The sequence below is a fragment of the Lepisma saccharinum genome, chromosome 26 (assembly GCF_977018435.1).
Source record: "Lepisma saccharinum chromosome 26, izLepSacc3.1, whole genome shotgun sequence".
Taxonomy (NCBI): domain Eukaryota; kingdom Metazoa; phylum Arthropoda; class Insecta; order Zygentoma; family Lepismatidae; genus Lepisma; species Lepisma saccharinum.
The window spans coordinates 4,230,930-4,244,849 of NC_139254.1; the positions used below are offsets into that span (position 1 = coordinate 4,230,930).

General features: G+C 40.2%; 1 protein-coding gene across 6 annotated transcripts in view; it reads right to left on the minus strand.

The window, feature by feature from the left end:
• Positions 1 to 13,920, minus strand: part of Rab3 (RAS oncogene family member Rab3) — a 192,159-nt gene that overhangs the window by 24,709 nt on the left and 153,530 nt on the right. The window lies entirely within an intron of this gene.

Below are 13,920 nucleotides of genomic sequence, written 5' to 3' on the forward strand. Positions count from 1 at the left end.
GCTATGATAAGGGGCTGGACCCCGTATAGTGTGACGCACCCCAAAGATTTTAATTCTAATTCAAATTATTGAGCATAGAATAACTACATGTCAACAATCAAGTACAATGTGGCAACAATTGAGAAGTAGAATATGTGGTACTGCATGAGCTCGTTACACTACACAGATTGTAACAATCACAGAATTTAGGTGCTACCGAAATACTAAATGGCAAGCCTTAAATGGCTCATTAGCAATTCTAGTTATTATGTATTAAATTAAAAGAATATTAACTTTGCATGTAATCTTAAGGATTTTTGATATAATGCAAACATCTATTGTACAAAAATATGCAAAATTCCTAAAAGTTGCATGTGATTAAAAGGAAGCTATATAACAACATAATCGCGTTAATTAAATGTAAATAGCAAACGTAAAAAATGGCTGGCGTTCTCGCCTTTGGTGAAAGCAGTCCCGGATTCGATTACTGGTGTGAGCTACAAAATTATATCACGAGGAGAATTCAAGAGCTAATTGAAAGGCAGAACACAGCGACGATGGGACTCGATTCACTGACCACACATCACCCAAGGAAAAGCCGCTTGCACACCTTGAGCCTCAACGTGCTATTTTCGTCGTTTTATTTATATACAGACTAATTTATTGAAGATTTGAACATAGTTGAATGCAGATGACCTCTGTCTTGTTTATATCAAAGACAGTATAAGTAATAAAACTGCTATTCTCGTTCACCCCATATATCCAAGCGTGACGTAAAAGCACTAGTGCCATCTGTACCGAGGTGCGAAACTATTTTCAATTGAAGCACATCGCATTTCTGAACAACTGCAAAATGAGAGTCGTTACTATTTTTCACGTACTACAGATGTAGAAATAGCACAAATTTAACATTTCTATTTTAACTTTCAGTAACACTCGTACATATTTTTTGTATATGTAGACTTAATTTACGATATATATATATATATATATATATATATATATATATATATATATATATACACACTAGGGACGTTCAATATATAAGTTTCCCTGTGCTATAAAATATTGTATAAAGCAATGCCATTAAAAAGAAGCACATGGTTGACAAGAGCCATCCTTCGTCACAAGGAACAACAATCAATTCGTTATCAGACGTCAAGGCGCATGCGCTCAAGGGCGAAAAGTAAATGCTTGTTCGGAAAACGCGGGCTCGCGTCATAAGGATTTCAGAAGCATGGATGCTAAGAGCGTTGTGCTTATGGACTTTTTGGAACGAGGAAGAATAATTAATGCTGACCGTTATTGTCAAATATTGGATAAACTGACAAACGCAATTCGACAAAAGCGACCAGGTCTCCTGTCAGCTGGTGTCATTCTTCTTGACGATGACGCTCGCCCCCACTCAGTAGTGCAAACACAACACAAAATTGAAGAATTGGGGTGGGAACGGCTGCCCCACCCTCCACACAGCCCCGATTTATCGCCGATTTCCATCTTTTTCCCGTGTTAAAGTCTGAATTGCAAGGTTACCGTTTCGAAACAGATGACGAAGTGACGCGGAATGTGAGAATAGTGCTCAATAGCCAGAGCCCTGATTTTCTTGCAAAGGGTATGAACAAATTGGTGCAACGGTGGGACAAATGCCTGAATCTCTATGGGGATTATGTGGAGAAGTGAGGAAGGATCCTCCTACACATGTATGTATAGTTTTCTCATGTATCTTAAAAATATATTTTTACAGCATAGGGAAACTTATATATATATTCGCATTTCTGCAACATTTGGCTAATCGCTGAGATGAGGATGAGTGAAGATATGATGAAATTGATGAAACGACACTCTCAAAGAACACATGCCCAGGCCGGGATTCAAAATTGGGACCTCTAACGTCGTAGCGCGCTGTGACAACCTCTCCGCCACGCACCCGGAAATTTATTCCTCGAATTTCACTCCTTAATTCATTCACCCACTCACTAACATATTCATTTTAGTAACGTAAACTCACCTTTATCACTAACAACTTACAATATACGAGGGTGGATCATTAAGTATCGCACAACATTCTTTCCCGCGATGTTATTGTGGCTGGGACGTTTAAATTTTACAGACGTATAGCTTGAAGTTCGCGCTAGAGACATCATTTGTTCGCTCAGGTATAACTCTTGCGGCAGAAGCGTGAACTACTTAGCAAAGATGGCGCGCATGTTATTGTCGTCAACGTGTCGAGAGCAGAGAGCAGTAGTTCTTTTTTGTGGGCGAAAGGATAAAAGCCTAGTGAAATTCACAGGGAAATGTTGGGTGTGTATGAGGAGGACTGTTTTAACCGTAAGACAAGTAGGGCTTGTGAACCTTATTGACTCGTCACGTTCTGGGCGACCAGTAACAGCTGCAACGGAACGGAATGTTACAGCCATTGAGAAGGTAATTCTCAACAACTGGCGAATCCATCTGAGAACCTTGTCAGAGCTTTTACACATTTCTTACGGTACGGTATGCGATATTCCTAGGTAGACAACGCTTCGATTCCGATGAAGAAGTGCAATCGGTTGTGCGCAGATGGCTGTATTCCCAAATGACTGAGTTCTATGAACAGGGTATATTGAAACTAGTGCCACGTTGGGAAAAATGTGTTGAAAGACTTGGCTCCTATGTCAAAAAGTAGCTAAAAGATGTGGTTTCATTGTGTATAATTTATGTTGTTTTACCATTTAAACTTCTTTTTTAAAAAAAAATGTTGTGAGATACTTAATGATCCACCCTCGTACTTACAAACAAAAATCCGTGTAATTCTAAATACTAAATAAGTAATAACCGATACAGCCCTCTAGGGCCAGGGCCCCTCCTATAGCGACGGCAGCCTCATACCCACATGCTTCAGCAGAGAGAGAGATATAAGATCATCCAATCAGTTACGGGGTGACGAACTCCCCAGTCCTTAGTCGTTGTTGTAGAATAGATTTCGTAGCATCCCAATTTCATATACGAAGGTAGGTGGCCATCGGTCCCATACACGCGCTGAAATCTCAGGAGAGAAGCTGATATGCTTCCCTCAGGAGACTCGAACCTGCGCGCGTCGTGTAGCTCGAGCCACAATGCGGGACGTAAATACTGAATAGTACAGAGCATTCCCTGACATTCGCTACGAGACTCGGCGGCAAGCGGCCCGGCATCAGTGCTTTCCTCTCCCGGTGAACGGGGTCCGCGACAGTCGCACGCTACAGTATGTTTTTTCGCTCTCCCTGCCTTCGCTCTCTTTCCCTTTCTGTTGACGTTGCAGACTGACGCCAGTATAATCCTCCCTCGGAAGTTGTGTTGTGTCGTGTCCGTGTGTTGAAGATTGTGACTTAATATGGCACCACAAAAGGCTTACATTACAACAAAGGATTTATCTTGTCGAGTGTTACTTCAGAAAGAGGAATTGTGGAGAAATGCGATGACGTTTTGCAACGAAATTTCCTGGTGTTCCCGTTCCACATAGGGCCACTATATTAAACCTCGTAAAAAGGTTTTAGAGTAACAGGGTCAGTTCTGAATAAAAGTGGAAAGAAAAATGGGGAAATCTAAAAAATAAAGTATACAAAGACAATCCGCACACCATCCATGAGTTAAAAGAGAGTATTGTACGAGAAATCGGGAGAATTACAGTAGACGAACTTGCACGTGTAAATGCCAATTTCCTTCGGAGATGCCAGGAATGTGTTGCAGCAGAGGGACATCATTTTCAACACCTTCTGTAGTCAAGGTTAGTACACAATATGAAAACAGTAATTTTAATAGCAGACTCTAACGACTGTCGCGGACCCGTTCACCGGGAAAGACAAGCGCTGATGCCGGGCCGATTGCCGCCGAGTCTCGTAGCGAATGCTCTGTATAATGTAAATGTAATAAAGAAAATGTGAAACGATATAAATTTAGATTGAGAAAAGCAGGAAACAATGCTTCTGAGGAAATGACGCCTTAATTTATTAAAACGTACCAGGACATAATCGCATACCTCTGAATGTGTGCGAGTGCAGGCGAGCTTCTTAGGATGTTCCCCCTTCTCTTTTGCTTTTTAGTAGCTCAGATTTTCCTTTCATTTATCTTGTCTTATAACCACAACATATAGGTGTATTAGGTAGATATTCGATTGTTGAAAGATGATGTCATGTCAGAGACATCTAGTGGGGTGTTGCTCCACTACTAGAAACTTCCCTAACAAGTCAGCTGAAGCGACATATTCCTTCCCGAATTTCCAAGACGGCAGAGTGCGGGAAACAATCAAAACGCATAACTTTAGAAAAATAGCAACAACGTGGGATTACGTTTCCTGCCTGCTTCCAAAGAGCCAAAACGCATTCTGGCATGCCGAAAATTGCCATTAAGTTGATCTGATTTCTTTTTTTAAGTCGCTTCTTTTTGCCACGTGTGGTTACTGGCGACGATGAGGATGAATGAGCGACCAAACACAACTTGTACAAATTTAAACATGCAAATAAATGAGTTTTGGGCCCATCCGAATACGATGACCCATATAAAAATGAAATTAGGTGACCATTTAGAAATTTTTAGCCTGTTACGAAGTCACAGACTCACCTTGCGCACACGTGTGCGTCTGTGTGTCTTCAGGTTTTTCTGATGATGAACAGCCCCGGCCAGGTTAAGCTTGAAACTTTTGTAAAACTCATTTAAGCTCCACTTTACTCTCAGGTAGGGTAATGGGGAATGGGTCTGCAGTTGAAACTTCGTTCCGAACCAGTGTGCAGTGCGCCCTCACAGAAAAACAACCACACGACTCGTTGGCTACAGCATGTCCGCATTAACCACTACGCTATCTATCATTGATTTCAATAGAAGGATCAACGCGCTGGTTTTTCCATTGTAATCTTGTGCCAATCACAAAGACATTGGTAACTTTTCTACGTTATTTGAAATGTTAAACGTCATTTACTAAGCTGTAATTGTTGAAAAAGGAGCAAAGCATTGTTGTGACTACCATCCCAACGCAATCGGAGATCATTACGTAAAACAAATGGAAGGGAAATCAACAAATGGCTTGTTTATGGCATCTCGAATTGGACGGAAATTTCATGGGAAGTGGGGCGGTGAGTGAACATAAATGGACGAATTTCGCCACTGGAAGTTTTGTACGTCAACCTGTTGACCCATGGATGGAAACAGAGATATACGAACTACTTTGTGTATTGGATACCACTCTGTAATATAGGAGGAATTAAATGAAAAGAGAGAACGAGTTATAGAAGAGTAAGGAGTGAATGAGAAAATGACCTTAAAGTAAACGGAGATGGAGGATTTGAAAGAGTTGATAGGGGGAAGGTGTCCAAGGCAGTAAAGACGGAAGAAGAAGAAATAGGAAAAGATAACAACTGGAAAATATGAGTTAAAACGAACCAATAGAAAATGAGAATGAGGAGATGACTAGAGAATGTAGATGAATCAGAACGGAGTAAATTGCAGCTAAATTTGGCAACTCTGTTTCGAACAGCGTGTCTACTGTAGATGCTAAGGTGAAAGGATTTTCGTGAAATCGTCTAAAGCAAAGAAACGAGGCCTCGTTGCATAGTAAATTTAGAACATCCAATTCCATATTGTAATTTATTTCTATTGGTACTCGAAGACTTCAGTGTTTCGTTCCATCATTTTTTTGTTGTAATAATATAAATATATGAACATTTATATTATGTACATATAAGTCCCCATATAGGCTATTTATTTTATTACAATTAATGATTGATTGCGTGCAAATTGTTTGCAAGTTACTTTCCAAGTACCAGTATTTCAAACTGAGTTACTTTATAAAATGAGTAACTTGTAACTCAGTTTCTTCAAAAAAAAAATCCCCAACGCTGATACTGTACATCACATTCTTGTATACAATGCTTGACTTTTCTAAAATATGAAATGAATCGCCCTGTATATTTTATATTATTATTGTTGTTGTTTTTTATATGACCAACTCCATATATGAGGGGTGTGCAATGTCAAGGCTGAACTAACATAAAAATATATGATTTTTTCAATTGTGGTCAAGGAAGAGTGGTTGTCTTGCTCAAGGTCAAATCGGCACCGGTCCTACAGTTTCGTCATGACAATCCCCCCCAAATTAAAGCACATCAATTTAGGTTCACTATAACCTATTTCATGATTATTATTCTTATTGTTAGAATCTGTTTTGGTCGCCTATACATTCGTCTGCTGTCTTCCAAAAGCCAAAGAGCAAATATTGACGACCTCATCACGTGATCAAGGACGACTTTACCAGGAAGAAAATGGCGTGAAATCATGCAATGTTAATAATGCATAGAATGTCTTTGACGGTCTTCAAAGTGGATGTGGGGAGGGGGGGGGGCAAGTCTCCCTGCATACGTCACCATGACTATTAATTTAAGGTCGATCTATCGTGCATGTTCGTTCGTGAGGGCACGGCTGGTTGCTATCAAAATTTAATTCAGGATTTTTTTTCTTGTTTGCACTGTTACCATGCAGACTTTCCTTTCTTAGATTGGTGAAATTCAAACTGCAGACGCTTCTCTTCATTGCAAAAAATTGCAGGAACGCGCTTCATTGTAATTTACTATACAGTGGTGGCGATTAGGGGGGGGCAGTTGCCTCCCTTTTTTCCAGTTTTACCCCAGCACTATGCTAAACCTTATCTACCAAAGAAAAGTAAACTGCCCTTGCCTCCTAGTTTTGGAACCCGCCGCCACTGATACTATATTATTTTAGCTTTCGAACTCCCGACTTCAATAGGACAGGGGTGGTACGGAAATATGTAAAATTGTTATACGATGAAGACAAGATGTCTATTGTAGTGTATCTCAACAGCCGGGTCGTGGTCCGGTTCGCGTATTTCACATGTGCACATTGAAATAGAGATTGGGGGAGTGGTTTGTGTATGAATGCTCCCTATTGGCTAGCAGACTGCCTCAATGATATAGGATAGGACAGTGGCATTTATTTCATTGACTTGTGCGAACACTTTCTGTAAACCACAGACTACAAGCAGAACCATAGTGGGAAAAATACAACGCAATCGGATAGTAATCAATACCCGAAAAGCGAGTAGACTTTCTTATTGGAAATAAAAGCGGCAATAATTTTTAAAATGTTGCGTTGGATGAAAATTCTTATACGATTATTTAATATATTGGGTCATTTTCCGCTTTTCGTCAGATGCAAACAAGGAGCATTTTTAATTCTTACTTTAAAAATCTGTCAAAACCTTCTGTAGCGTCAAAACCTTAATTTCGACTATATAAGCACGCGGCTATTTGCTTTGTAAAAAGTTGTTACAAACCAGATATTACATACTGGAAACAACACAAGATGAAAAGAGAGGACTTTCAAAAAACAGATATGTTCATCATCAATATTGTACAAGATGGTGTTCGGTTCTCAAACTTCTTTGATTTTTTATACATATTATAAGCGTACTTGTCAAGTATCTTTCAGATTTTCCTCTTTTCTTATAATTTATTGTTACATATTTGACTTGATTCAATCACTTATTGTAATTATCTAACTTTTCATCTTATTCTAATCATGCTTTACACCTTTCTGCTTTGTTAAAATTAGTTTTATTCTTTGTCATTGGTGCTGCCATCTGTTATTTTCTAAGTCAAACATTTTCCTTTTATCGTTCCTATGGATACGTAACATAGTTCCTCTGTTACTAACCTTCAAAGAGTGTAAACATTATTTTGGGACACTACGTAGTTTCAAATATCCCAATAGGCACAGTGCCGACGTGAAAATAAGAAAAAAGGACACAAATTACATTTCAGTATCAAGAAGCGAACACTGCATCAGCAAAGGTGACACCATATCGACACGGAACCAAAAACACCTCGCCCATAGAAATATCGTCTTTTTTCAGTCTATAGAAAGGAACGTCCATAGCCATTTATTTCCGAAATGTCTCTTCGGAAGCTCCATCCTTCCGTCTCTAACGTTTATCTGCGTGAAAAGTTGTGAAAGATGGAGACAAATGCAGGCAGACGCTGGAAGACTTTCAAATACATTTCATCGCCATAGAAACGCTTCCAAGAAGGTCCCTTAATCTTCGAAATGGCCATTGGGGATCGCCTCCCTCCAACCCCCCGCGAGTACGCAACTGGAAGTTCCAATTCGAAACACCTCTCTCCACTTTACAAAACAAACTGCCTTTTTATATATGATGAAAAAGTATAACTTTTACAGATTCGGCACTCCTCAATATATACGAGGGGCGTTCAAAAAGTAACGTGACAATTAATCGCACGAAACACAGTAAACACACAAGGTTAACACTTAGTAACACAAGTACTCTCCTTGCACCTAAAGACGCTTGTACCATATGCGTATCCATTCTTGAAATACTGCTTTGAACCCCATTCTTGGAAAGCTTGTTGAAAATGCCCATCATAGCATTGTTCAGTTTATCATCAGAAGTAAATATGAGTTCACCAAGCTCCTGAACTTTATGCATTAATTAATATGTACCCTTGAAATTCAAGGGAGTTGCGGTACTGTAGACGGTAAGACGTCTAACTGCCACGCTGGAGAATCGGGTTCGATTCCCGGGGTGGCTGATCTAAGGTCGGAATTTTTCAGGCCTTGTCCCTGCATAAACAGGCTGCTCTGAGGTTTATCCAGCCTCAAATAAATGGGTACCTGGAGTGCAACCCTGAGGCGACAGGAGCGTGCTGCTGATCACATCACGTCAAAAATTCAAAGGGTTTGGGTTGGTGTTTTAAGTCCACTTTATGCACAGTAAGGCTAATCGGGACTGGACCTACAGTTTAAAGTGGGATCCGAACCACTGTATGTGCCTCCACCGGGAATCGAACCCGGGACCCCTTGATTACAAGGCCACGACGACTACGTCATCGGGGAGGACAAATTCAGAGTTCGAGAATACCTCCACATGCTCCTGTATGTGGCTTTATATCACAGAGAAATGTGCACAGGGACATTTACCATTACCTTGCCTACTTTGAAATTACATATTAGTAAAATATTTATGGCATAATTATAAACCGTAATAATTCAATTATGTCTAATCTTGTTGACAAATATAAAATTGGTCTAAATTAGTTGTCAGCCACTGAATATACTGAAATATTGCAGTTTCCTCGGGCCACCGTCATTGAATTAATTTGTTAAGTGCCGATTTTTTTGGCAAGTTACATTTTGAACACCGAAAAATTCCAATTAATATTGACTGAGAAATCGATTGATAGGCTTGTATCATTATACCCAGGACACTGAAAACCATATTATTAATTTGATTTCAATGATGTTGGTTGGATTGATTGATTAATTTGTTGTTTTAAGTCCACTTTATGCACAGGAAGGCTAATCGGGACTGGACCTACAGCCGAACCACTGTGCCAAGTGTCTCCACCGCGTATCGAACCCGGGAGCCCTTGATTACAAGGCGACGACGTTACCACTACGCCATCGGGGGGGGCCTGATGTTGGTTGGAGAAAACTATTTCAACAGAACCTTTCGTGGTCCGGAACCGGACGCGTATTTCACATATGCACATTGAAATAGAGATTTGGGGCGTGGCTTGTAATGGAGAAGTTTGTGATTGGCTGGTCTTTTTTTTCTTTATTGAGTATTTCTATGGCGTGCCTAACAATTGACTACAGGCTTGAACTTGTTGAATGATGTAAACCACTTATATTTTTCTTTTCCATCTATTTTCTACTTTTTATACATTGCTTTGATCTTTTCTACACATTTCTATTGTAGTTCACTTTCACTAAATCCATACTTATCCTCCAGCGATTTATTTATATTCTTTCACCTTGTGCTGCCATCTACTACAACGTAATGATATTTAGTATATCTCCATTATAAGCTATTCACGTTCTTTCCTTTATACATGTGTGTGTGTGTGTGTGTGTGTGTGTGTATTAAAAAGAATCCTACCCTGAGGAATCTCATGCTGTACTGACGTCCTAAGCCGAGCAGGTAGCGTCGCAACTATTAAAGATAACTTGACTGAACTTTTTATATTTGAAGCTGCAATATCTACATTGAGTGTGTGTAGGGTTTTTAGTTCCATCACAGCCCACCAGTCGGTAGGCATTTGTGTACCCAATGTGGCAGAGGCAAGCAGTGTAAGAAGTGTCAAATAACCACCCAGATCTCCTAATTTAACACCGTTAGATTTCTACCTCTGGGAAATTGAAGAACGATGCGTACCCCACAACGACATGGTCACTTGATGACATGAACATGCGATTGACACTACCTATGCTTCTCTTCCTGTAGAAACCATATCTGCTGTTTGCTGATTTTTCGATCTGTTCTATAGCATTGCAGACACAGTATTGCTGACAATGAACTTCTATAACTTTTATGTACGTGACACGCGAAAAAGGTCATACTTGCTGTTATTACGGTTCCCATTATTAACGTTCAACGAGTGTAAGCACTATTTTGGGACACTCTGTATATGATGATGAGATGGAATTGATGAATAGATATACAAAGGACCAAACGCTTCCCTATGCTGGGACTCGAACAGACATTATTTGTGCCGATATTGTTGACAAGAATAACGTCTCACAGAGTTATCTCTTTATGTACATTTATTTACACTTCTACCCCTCACATATTTTCATAAGAAATCCAATATCAACTGTTCCCGGTTGCCTTTTGCCCCAACACATAGAGAATTGCACTTATCAAGACTTCACTCTACGAGCGCACTATTTACCATAGTCCTACCCCCCCCCCCCCCGCAGTTTATAACGCAGAGGTCCCTACGCCGTCCTCGTATTAAGTGCAGTACACAGTGATGTGCCGTACACTATACGTTTAGTCTACATGCGTTGTCTACACGTAATCTACGCGTAGATTTCATTGGGTTGTAGTTTACATAGACTACGTAGACAATCTAAAGTGTATTAAAATTAATTTTCAAGGCTTTCATGAAAGAAAAGTGACATTTTTAACTATATTGGTTCCTAACGAACTGACAAGAATCCTATTTACAACAAGATTTCTCTTCTCTTCCATCATAAACTATGGAGGATAAATAGTATGCAAAAAACAACAACAGATGGCAGTCGTGAGGCAAGAGTGGTCATATTCCCATAAAACACTAGAATATTTCCTATATTAGGTTTCTTCCTAGGTGAGAAATTGTTCGAATTTGGAAGAAAGAGTATGAAAAGTTCTCCTCACACATCAGCAACTGATACGCAGTAGAATTTTAGCACCCCCGGACAAAATTGTATAACAAACCCAAAGTATAAAGCTTTTCTGTTGCCATTGCTTCCCTCGCATCGGACCGCATTTCTTTGTGTGGCGAATAGTCTTGCCTTTATATTTCCCTCTGTAAACAACAATGCCCATACTTGTCCAATCTTGCAGAAGAAGCAGAATAAAACTGGCAACCGCACTAGCCTTTTTTCCTCACCAAATGCGCCGACTTGTTGTCATCAAAGCCGACGTGGTATTTTCTTTGTAATTGATACACAACAGTATATTTGTAAACGATAAGAAAATCGATTGTTGAGTCAAAGGTCACTGAAAAGTGTTGTTAAAAAAAATCCTTATGCGATTATTAGAATCTAGCCACCGCATTGCTTTTTTGTACCTACGAGAATGTAAACGTTACAGAACAGTGGTGGTCTACAAGACAGGACTCATTTGAGCTGAACAATATACTCTTATTTTAGTGTTTCAGTGGCAGGACCTAGCAAGAAATCGCGGGAAGTTGTAGTCCTTCAACACAGTCTACCGTGGGATCTCCCAGTTCCAACCTGCATCCTTCTTGTAAACAATGCCAATATTTCATGAAGAATGACGCAAATGTTCTGCAAAGGACAGTTGGCGTGTTCATAACTGCTCCTTTTACATCTTTCAGAAAAGCTTTGGGGAAAAATGGGAAATTAGAGAAACATGAACCCTCTTCTGCTCATACTGTGAGTGTACAAATGGAAAACCTCAAAAGGCAGGCTTTGAAGAAACCCATTTATGCTCAAGTTGTTCAACAGAGTGAAAGTGTTAAACAGAAAATGTTACTGTACATTATTTCCCACCTGTAACGCCCAGCGTCAAGCTCATTGACGAACCACGAACGACCACTTGTAATTCTCAATGTTAAACGCACATATGTTGTATTTCGCAGATGAGATTCACAACGCCCTCCCGGTTCTCTGAAATACCCCCCGGAGTAAATTTTCTGAAAGAAACACTGTCTACGTGTAGAATGTAGACTATCGTTGTTTACGCGTAGACGCACATCACTGGCAGTATATCTTATTAGAGCTACGAGCGCACTATTTAGCGTAACGCTAACCCACCCCGCAGTTTATCACGCAGAGGTCCTTACGCATACGGCGCTTACTCTGTGTGTGTATCGATGTATCCGAAAAACTGTCTTAATCCATTCACGGACGGCCACTTTCTGCGATCTGAGAGCTTGAAAATCTGAGAGCATAAGGGAGACTGTAACAAGTCGGAACCTGTATTTATACCTCCGACAAACAACACGCCCCCAAACCGCCGGGGCAAGGCCCTATTGTTACCTTTCAAACGGAGAAGCCGTTGAGGGAACCCAACCGTTGCGTTGGCTTCCCCGACTACCGGACAGTGATGTGCCGTAGACTATAAGGTTACGTCTACATGCGTTGTCTACACGTAATCTACGCGTAGATTACATTTGGTTGTAGTTTACATAGACTACGTAGACAATCTAAAGTGCATTAAAATTAATTTCCAAGGCTTTTACGAAAGTAAAGTGACATTTTCAACTATATTGGTTCCTAACGAAATGAAAAGAATCCTATTTACAACACAATTTCTCTTCTCTTTTATCAACAACTATGGAAGAAGATAAATAGTATGCAAAAAACAACAACAGATGGCAGTCGTGAGGCAAGAGTGGTCTTTTTCCCATAAAACACTAGAATATTTCCTATTTTAGGTTTCTTCCTAGGTGAGAAATTGTTCGAATTTGGAAGAAAGAGTATGAAAAGTTCTCTTCACACATCAGCAATTGATACGCAGTATAATTTTCTTTTAATTCCACGGCGCCCTTTGCTAAGTTATCACCTCTCGCCATGTTGTTTACATAGATTACCTAATCTACGTGTATAAAATAGTCTACGTGTAGAATGTAGACTATCGTTGTTTACGCGTAGACGCACATCACTGCTACCGGACAAAAAGCAACCTAGACCAGAGCATGTGCAAAGAAATACACTTTTACATACATACTTTCCAATTTCCAGCTGTGCGCGTAAAAACCACACAGCAATATCATGTGAGAAACATTCAGTGCACTCGTATGACGAGTCCCTGGAGGTTAGGAGATCAACAAGTCCTAGGTTCGATTCGAATTGTGGTGACGTCACAGTTCAGGCCATACTATAACCTGCACGGCCAACACAGGCTAAGCCATATGTGCGTAATGTGGACTTTTTGGAACAACGTATGGGAAATGTGAAGCAGAGTCATTGGAGACAAGCTGGTTCCTTGTGGCTAACGCTGCCACCTTGTAATCAAAGGGTCCCAGGTTCGATTCAATCCCGAGGCACATAGTGCATCGAATTTTACATTAAACTATAGTTCAAGTCCCGGTTAGCCAGTTAAGCAGAAATTGGAATCATAGAGACAAGTATTCTGAAATGGGGGCAACGCGTTTAGCTTCTTTGTATGCAGAGGGGGGGGGGGGCAAAGTTTGTACGCCACTTAGAAAAGTTGCCAAAGTCTTGCGGGGCCATCGCCCACCTGTAGCAAGGTGCTTACGCTCACAGAGGTATAAACAAGGAGAGAGAAAGTTTGAAGGAATGAGAAAATACATACGATGCCTGAGAAAACGGAGGAAGTAATAGAATGAAACGTATGAAGAAAGAGGTGCGGAAACGGACACAGAGAAACGAGCAGTGCAAGAAAGAGATAGAAAGAATGAAATATAGAAACTTAGAAAGAGT